The 9526-nt window shown below is 43.1% G+C and overlaps 1 non-coding gene across 2 annotated transcripts; it reads left to right on the top strand.

The window, feature by feature from the left end:
• The first annotated feature begins 1897 nt into the window (after positions 1-1897).
• On the top strand, positions 1898-6608 carry LOC786718 (LINE-1 retrotransposable element ORF2 protein). 2 transcript variants are annotated; one of them, XR_009493772.1, is made up of 2 exons: positions 1898-2295; positions 2460-6608. It is a non-coding gene; the product is annotated as an LINE-1 retrotransposable element ORF2 protein (transcript). The 2 variants fall into 2 exon arrangements; XR_003033802.2 differs by having other exon boundaries at positions 2460-2819.
• Positions 6609-9526: the final 2918 nt, after the last annotated feature.

The following is a 9526-nucleotide window of genomic DNA, read 5'->3' as shown; positions in this document are numbered from 1 at the left end:
GAAGGACATAAAGTCAATACTTCTGTGATCAAGTAATTTCTATTTTCATGGGCAAAGTACTGGTTCATGGTACTGGCATGGGGCAGAGGAGAGCTGCTTTGGTTAAAGGGTGTGGGGAAACCTTTTCTGAGGAGTTCATATCTGAAACAAGATTTAAAGAATGAGATATAATCAGTTGTGTGAAGATTTGGAAGAAGAGCATTTTAGGTAGAATAGCAAGTTGCCACGTCATGAAGCAAGAATTGCCAATGGTTGAGTGTAAATTGGAATCAGTCAGAGAGGAGCAGAGCAGAGAGAGAAGACTGACACTGGAGAGGCAGAGATGAGGTCTCGTAGGGACTTGTGGGGTAAGAACAGGCAGTTTATCTTATGTGCAGTGGAGGGCTGCTAGATGGTTTGATAAAGAAAGTCATGCAGTCTGATTTATGTTTTAGAAAGCTCACTGAAAGTTGTGAACTCTGTAGGAACAGAGGACTCTCAGGCTCTTGGCACTACACAGGCATGATCTGATGATGACTGAGAATAGGGTTGTAGCAGAGGGAATATAACAGCATCTAGATGAGCATTTGGGACCACAGGATTTCAAGTCCCATCTCAATTTATAGCTTCACCACCTGAAAGTTATTTGACCTTGAGTAGGTTTCCTAATTTTGTTACCACTTAGTTTTCTCATCTGTAAAATGGGAACAATGATAGCATGTATCTATATCTTAGAGTCATTCTGGGATTGAATGGAACAATTTATGTAAAACACCTGATATCATATTAGAACAATGATAAGCATAGGATGCACCCTTATGGCAGAAAGTGAAGAAGAACTAAAGAGCCTCTTGATGAAAGTGGAAGAACAGAGTGAAAAAGTTGGTTTAAAGCTCAGTATTCAGAAAACTAAGATCATGGCATCCGGTCCCATCACTTCATGAGAAATAGATGGGGAAACAGTGGAACAGTGGCTAAGTTTATTTTGGGGGCTCCAAAATCACTGCAGATGGTGACTGCAGCCATGAAATTAAAAAGACACTAACTCCTTGGAAGGAAAGTTATGACCAACCTAGACAGCATATTAAAAAGCAAAGACATGACTTTGTCCACAAAGGTCCATCTAGTCAAGGCTATGGTTTTTCCAGTAGTCATGTATGGATCTGAGAGTTGGACTATAAAGAAAGCTCAGCGCCGAAGAATTGAAGCTGTTGAACTATGGTCTTGGGGAAAACTCTTCAGAGTCCCTTGGACTGCAAGAAGGTCCAACCAGTCCATCCTAGAGGAGATCAGGCCTGGGTGTTCCTTGGAAGGGCTGATGTTGAAGCTGAAACTGAATACTTTGGCCACCTGATGCGAAGAGCTAACTCATTTGAAAAGACCCAGATGCTCGGAAAGATTGAGGGCAGGACAGGAAGGTGACAAAAGAGGATAAAATGGTTGAATGGCATCATCGACTCAGTGGACATGGGTTTGGGTAAACTCCCAGATTTGCGATGGACAGGGAGGCCTGGTGTGCTGCAGTTCATGGGGTCACAAAGAGTCGTACACAACTGAGTGACTGAACTGAACTGAACTGCAGGAAATGATAATGTCCAGACTTTAGTTAATAATACTCTTTCAGTGTGGATTCACTAAGTTGAACAAATGTTTAATACTAATGTACAATGGTAATAAAGGGAATTGGTTGTGGAGTATACGAAAATACTCTTCACAAATATTCTGCAAATCTAAAACTTCTAAAGTAAACTGTTTAAAAAAAAAAAAAACACACACCAAATACTAGGTGATGAGATCTGGAAGATGACACAATTAATCACTGAATGGGGGTGGCCATGAGCAATGGTTTGGAGGGAACACTGGCTCCCTAACTTCTACACCACAAGAACTGAACTGGAAAAGATGAGGAAATGTGGAAAATCAAATTGGGAAGGCTCTTTAATGGGTGTTGAGGAAGCACTCCCTTTCTCAAACCAGAGCACCTGGACTCCATTGCAGCCTCCCCTCCCCCATGAAGGTTCATAAGTGGCGCTTTGTGATGTCAACAATGTCAGGGCTACCATTGGCTGGAGAAATTTCTTGCTGACCAATCAAACGGACAGTTGTGGCTCTTCATTGTCCTGGAAGGTATATAAAGAGGCCAGGCGCCTTGGTGTAGGCCACAGCTGCTACAAGATGGGAGGCATATTTGGGAAAGTGAAGGAGCGGGAGCCGGAAATTGACATATATGACATCAGTTTCGAGGAAGAAGCCTCAACCTCCAAAGAAAGGAAGACAAATAATTCTGATCAGTCCAATGGCTTGGACAGGGAGAAGGTCAGATTACCCTACTCATGTTCTTCCTCTTCATCCCCCACCCGGGACTCACCCTGCCCTTGCCTGGCACAAAACACCTCCCCAACGCACACCCGTTCTCTCAAAGTTCTCCTTCCCATCCTCCTTCACTAATGTCTTTCTGGATGACTTTGTTTTCTTACCAGATACAAAGACTCATGAAGAAGGTAGAATCAACCCTAGAGCAGAATCCGAACAGAAATAAGAATCGGAAGTCGACCATACTGGTCTTCTACTACCACCTGCAGAATAGAAAGAAGAAGGAAAATGGGCCAATGGAGGACGAAGAAAACCTGGAGGATTCTTCCAACACCTCTCCTGACAATTCTCCAAGTAAGCCCCTGTGCCCCCCTGGAGCCCAAGATGCTGAGCCATCTGCTGTAACTCCAGGAAAAGCAAAGGCAGAATAGTCGTTTGTAGCGGGATCAAACATACAATGAAGGTCCCCTCTGCACCGACCACACTACTCAGATGCTGATGATTAAAGTATCAACAAACAGTAAAAAGATGTGTGTGCATGTTTTTTTGATGATGCAGAGGGGAGAAAGGGAAGGGTCTGGTGTGTGAGGAGGGAGGGTGGTGGCGTCCTTTCAGTTTAGGGCCCAGACCAGCCAGTCCATACTTACTCAGACACTGGGAGTGAGGACTGGGTGAAGACTGAGAACTGCAGACTGAAGATTTCTTAGCACTGAGGATTTCTTCCTGAACACTTCATCCCACTGATGAGGAGGAAAAGGACATGGTATTTCTGTTTGTTTGGGGGGTCCAGCTGGAGAGAGGGGTGATGTAGGGGTGGTGGCTCTGTGTAGTAACCAGATTCCACTTTAGATGTCTGACAATTGAGTTTTTACCTCTCATCAGTTTCTGATCCTCTTCTGGCCCACATTTGGGCCAGACCCAGGGAATAAGTGAATAAAGGAACACAAAATAGAAACAGATATACCTAACGTTAACCACTGGAATCATTACCTTGCTGTATTTCCCATAGCCAGAACATCCATTACGCCCAAATAGCCTCTAGTGCACGTGGATGCTCTGACCCAATGAGGAATAAAATTCTGTCTTTGGCCCCTATAGTCAGCCTTCAAAATATGAGACCTGATGGACCTTTCCCCTTAGTTACAATCACACTTTTCACCTCAGTTGTTTTTAAAAAGATTCAATCTCAATGAAAGCAGGGCCTTCACAGATTGAAACCCATTATAGGAGACCTATTTAGATACTGAAAGAGAAACTCCCCAGGTCAGTAGGTGCCCAGTATGCTACTGGAGATCAGTGGAGAAATAACTCCAGAAAGAATGAAGGGATGGAGCCAAAACAAAAACAATACCCAGCTGTGGATGTGACTGGTGATAGAAGCAAGGTCCGATGCTGTAAAGAGCAATATTGCATAGGAACCTGGAATGTCAGGTCCATGAATCAAGGCAAATTGGAAGTGGTCAAACAAGAGATGGCAAGAGTGAATGTCGACATTCTAGGAATCAACGAACTGAAATGGACTGGAATGGGTGAATTTAACTCAGATGACCATTATATCTACTACTGCGGGCAGGAATGCCTCAGAAGAAATGGAGTGGCCATCACGGTCAACAAAAGAGTCTGAAATGCAGTACTTGGATGCAATCTCAAAAATGACAGAATGATCTCTGTTCGTTTCCGAGGCAAACCATTCAATATCACAGTAATCCAAGTCTATGCCCCAACCAGTAATGCTGAAGAAGCTGAAGTTGAACGGTTCTATGAAGACCTACAAGACCTTTTAGAACTAACACCCAAAAAAGATGTCCTTTTCATTATAGGGGACCGGAATGCAAAAGTAGGAAGTCAAGAAACACCTTGGGTAACAAGCAAATTTGGCCTTGGAACAGGGAATGAAGCAGGACAAAGGCTAATAGTTTTGCCAAGAGAGTGCACTGGTCATAGCAAACACCCTCTTCCAACAACACAAGAGAAGACTCTACACATGGACATCACCAGATGGTCAACGCCAAAAACAGATTGATTATATTCTTTGCAGTCAAAGATGGAGAAGCTCTATACAGTCAACAAAAACAAGACTGGGAGCTGACTGCGGCTCAGATCATGAACTCCTTATTATCAAATTCAGACTTAAATTAAAGAAAGTAGGGAAAACCACCAGGCCATTGAGGTATGACCAAATCAAATCCCTTATGATTATACAGTGGAAGTGGGAAAAGATTTAAGGGCCTAGATCTGATAGATAGAGTGCCTGATGAACTATGGAATGAGGTTCATGACGTTGTACAGGAGACAGGGATCAAGACCATCCCCATGGAGAAGAAATGCAAAAAAGCAAAATGGCTGCCTGGGGAGGCCTTACAAATAGCTGTGAAAAGAAGAGAAGCCAAAAGCAAAGGAGAAAAGGAAAGATCTGAATGCAGAGTTCCAAAGAATAGCAAGGAGATATAAGAAAGTCTTCCTCAGCGATCAATGCAAAAAAATATAGGAAAACAACAGAATGGGAAAGACTAGAGATCTCTTCAAGAAAATTAGAGATACCAAGGGAATATTTCATGCAAAGATGGGCTCGATAAGCGACAGAAGTGGTATGGACCTAACAGAAGCAGAAGATATTAAGAAGAGATGGCAAGAATACACAGAAGAACTGTACAAAAAAGATCTTCACGACCCAGATAATTACGATGGTGTGATCACTCATCTAGAGCCAGACATCCTGAAATGTGAAGTCAAGTGGGCCTTAGAGAGCATCACTACGAACCAATCTAGCGGAGGTGATGGAATTCTAGTTGAGCTATTTCAAATCCTGAAAGATGATGCTGTGAAAGTGCTGCTCTCAATATGCCAGCCAATTTGGAAAACTCAGCAGTGGCCACAGGACTGGAAAAGGTCCGTTTTCATTCCAATCCCAAAGAAAGGCAATGCCAAAGAAGGCTCAAACTACCGCACAATTGCACTCATCTCACATGCTAGTAAAGTAATGCTCAAAATTCTCCAAGCCAGGCTTCAGCAATACATGAACGATGAACTTCCTGATGTTCAAGCTGATTTTAGAAAAGGCAGAGGAACCAGAGATCAAATTGCCAACATCTGCTGGATCATGGAAAAAGCAAGAGAGTTCCAGCAAAACATCTATTTCTGCTTTATGGACTATGCCAAAGCCTTTGACTGTGTGGATCACAATCAACTGTGGAAAATTCTGAAAGAGATGGGCATACCAGACCACCTGATCTGCCTCTTGAGAAATCCGTATGCAGGTCAGGAAGCAACAGTTAGAACTGGACATGGAACAACAGACTGGTTCCAAATAGGAAAAGGAGTACGTCAAGGCTGTATATTGTCTCCCTGCTTATTTCACTTACATGCAGACTACATCATGAGAAACGCTGGACTGGAAGAAACACAAGCTGGAATCAAGATTGCCAGGAGAAATATCAATAACCTCAGATACACAGATGACACCACCCTTATGGCAGAAAGTGAAGAAGAACTAAAGAGCCTCTTGATGAAAGTGAAAGTGGAGAGTGAAAAAGTTGGCTTAAAGCTCAACATTCAGAAAACGAAGATCATGGCATCCGGTCTCACCACTTCATGGGAAATAGATGGGGAAACAGTGGAAACAAGTGTCAGACTTTATTTTTCTGGGCTCCAAAATCACTGCAGATGGTGACTGCAGCCATGAAATTAAAAGACGCGTACTCTTTGGAAGGAAAGTTATGACCAACCTAGATAGCATATTCAAAAGCAGAGATATTACTTTGCCAAAAAAGGTCCATCTAGTCAAGGCTATGGTTTTTCCTGTGGTCATGTATGGATGTGAGAGTTGGACTGTGAAGAAGACTGAGCGCCAAAGAATTGATGCTTTTGAACTGTGGTGTTGGAGAAGACTCTTGAGAGTCCCTTGGACTGCAAGGAGATCCAACCAGTCCATTCTGAAGGAGATCAGCCCTGGGATTTCTTTGGAAAGAATGATGCTGAAGCTGAAACTGAAACTCCAGTACTTTGGCTGCCTCATGCGAAGAGTTGACTCATTGGAAAAGACTCTGATGCTTGGAGGGATTGGGGGCAGGAGGAGAAGGGGACGACAGAGGATGAGATGGCTGGATGGCATCATTGACTCAATGGACGTGAGTCTGAGTGAACTCCGGGAGTTGGTGATGGACAGGGAGGCCTGGCGTGCTGCGATTCATGGGGTCGCAAAGAGTCGGACACGACTGAGCGACTGAACTGAACGGAACTGAACTGAACTATTATCTTCATTACCTCCACCATAGTTTGGCCTCAGGTCAAATAACTGGGAGGGAACACAGCCCAGCCCTTCAACATTTCTTACAAGTAGTACCCAAATCACAGGATTTCACAAGATTAGGAAATAAACCAATGAAAAGAACAGAGGATAATTCTTGCTTCTATTAATCTTTGTATCAGTGGTGGTTGTAGTGGTTTTGTTATTAGTATCATCACCAACAAAGCCACTATCAAGGCCACTACCATCATCATCATTTCCAGTAGGCTAACTGGAGAAGCCCCAACCAGTAATGCTGAAGAAGCTGAAGTTGAACGGTTCTATGAAGACCTACAAGACCTTTTAGAACTAACACCCAAAAAAGATGTCCTTTTCATTATAGGGGACTGGAATGCAAAAGTAGGAAGTCAAGAAACACCTGGGGTAACAAGCAAATTTGGCCTTGGAACAGGGTATGAAGCAGGACAAAGGCTAATAGTTTTGCCAAGAGAGTGCACTGGTCATAGCAAACACCCTCTTCCAACAACACAAGAGAAGACTCTACACATGGACATCACCAGATGGTCAACACCAAAACCAGACTGATTATATTCTTTGCAGCCAAAATGGAGAAGCTGTATACAGTCAGCAGAAACAAGACCGGGAGATGACTGTGGCTCAGATCATGAACTCCTTATTGCCAAGTTCAGACTTAAATTGAAGAAAGTAGGGGAAACCACTAGACCATTCAGGTATGACCTAAATCAAATCCCTTATGATTATACAGTGGAAGTGAGAAATAGATTTAAGGGCCTAGATCTGATAGCTAGAGTGCCTGATGAACTATGGATGGAGGTTCGTGACATTGTACAGGAGACGGGGATCAAGACCATCCCCATGGCAAAGAAATGCAAAAAAGCAAAATGGCTGTCTGGGGAGGCCTTACAAATAGCTGTGAAGAGAAGAGAAGTGAAAAGCAATGGAGAAAAGGAAAGATATAAGCATCTGAATGCAGAGTTCCAAAGAATAGCAAGAAGAGATAAGAAAGCCTTCTTCAGCAATCAATGCAAAGAAATAGAGGAAAACAACAGAATAAGAAAGACTAGGGATCTCTTCAAGAAAATCAGAGATACCAAAGGAACATTTCATGCAAAGATGAGCTCGATAAAGGACAGAAATGGTATGGACCTAACAGAAGCAGAAGATATTAAGAAGAGGTGGCTAGAATACACAGAACAACTGTACAAAAAAGATCTTCACGACCAAGATAATCACGATGGTGTGATCACTCATCTAGAGCCAGACATCCTGGAATGTGAAGTCAAGTGGGCCTTAGAAAGCATCACTATGAACAAAGCTAGTGGAGGTGATGGAATTCCAGTTGAGCTATTCCAAATCCTGAAAGATGATGCTGTGAAAGTGCTGCATTCAATATGCCAGCCAATTTGGAAAACTCAGCAGTGGCCACAGGACTGGAAAAGATCAGTTCTCATTCCAATCCCAAAGAAAGGCAATGCCAAAGGATGCTCAAACTATAGCACAATTGCACTCATCTTCACTATTTACTTTTATGCATTGGAGAAGGAAATGGAAACCCACCCCAGTGTTCTTGTCTGGAGAATCCCAGGGATGGGGGAGCCTGGTGGGCTGCCGTCTTGTGGTCGCACAGAGTCGGACACAACCGAAGTGACTTAGCAGTAGCAGCACATGGTAATAAAGTAATGCTCAAAATTCTCAAGCCAGGCTTCAGCAATACATGTATTGTGAACTTCCAGATGTTCAAGCTGGTTATAGAAAAGGCAGAGGAACCAGAGATCAAATTGCCAACATCTGCTGGATCATCAAAAAAGCAAGAGAGTTCCAGCAAAACATCTATTTCTGCTTTATTGACTAGTCCAAGGCCTTTGACTGTGTGGATCACAATAAACTGTGGAAAATTCTGAAAGAGATGGGAATACCAGAGCACCTGACCTGCCTCTTGAGAAACAGTTAGAAACTGGACATGGAACAACAGACTGGTTCCAAATAGGAAAAGGATTTCGTCAAGGCTGTATATTGTCTCACTGCTTATTTAACTTATATGCAGACTACATCATGAGAAACGCTGGGCTGGAAGAAACACAAGCTGGAATCAAGATTGCCGGGAGAAATATCAATCACCTCAGATATGCAGATGACATTACCCTTATGGCAGAAAGTGAAGCGGAACTCAAAAGCCTCTTGATGAAAGTGAAAGAGGAGAGTGAAAAAGTTGGCTTAAAGCTCAACATTCAGAAAACAAAGATTATGGCATCCAGTCCCATCACTTCATGGGAAATAGATGGGGAAACAGTGGAAACAGTGTCAGACTTTATTTTTGGGGGGCTCCAAAATCACTGCAGATAGTGATTGCAGCCATGAAATTAAAAGATGCCTACTGCTTGGAAGGAAAGTTATGACCAACCTAGATGGCATATTCAAAAGCAGAGGCATTACTTTGCCAACAAAGGTCCATCTAGTCAAAGAGTCAGACACGACTGAGCGACTGAACTGGTCTGAACTGGAGAAGGAAATAGCAACCCACTACAGTACTCTTGCCTGGAAGATCCCCTGGACTGAGGAGTCTGATAGTCTGTCCTACCATGGCAGGCAGTCCATGGGGTCACAAGAGTTGGACATGATGGATCGACTTCACTTTGCCATCCTGATAAAACTAGTGTTTGCATAGAATAGGAAAGCAGTATAAAAAAAGAAAGATATCCCATTTCAAAGGCCTTGCCTTCAAGTGCCCAATATCACCAATTTCTGTGTCACTCACATAAATCAGAGGCAAGCATGAGGTTGAATCAGATAACTTATTTGGAAGACCTTGTAGTATATTACCATTCCTAACTGAAAGAAAACATTCACTAAATACATGGCTCAGGATGGTATGTGACAAGGCAAGCCTAGGGATCAACACCTGGAATAGCACAGAGGAGCCAGGACACATCTGACCTATACTGAGTAGTGTCCCTTTCACTTTTTGAA

Source organism: Bos taurus, unplaced genomic scaffold (genome assembly GCF_002263795.3).
Source record: "Bos taurus isolate L1 Dominette 01449 registration number 42190680 breed Hereford unplaced genomic scaffold, ARS-UCD2.0 ScbfJmS_848_142, whole genome shotgun sequence".
Taxonomy (NCBI): Eukaryota; Metazoa; Chordata; class Mammalia; order Artiodactyla; family Bovidae; genus Bos; species Bos taurus.
This window is presented reverse-complemented; position numbering and strand designations above follow the sequence as displayed.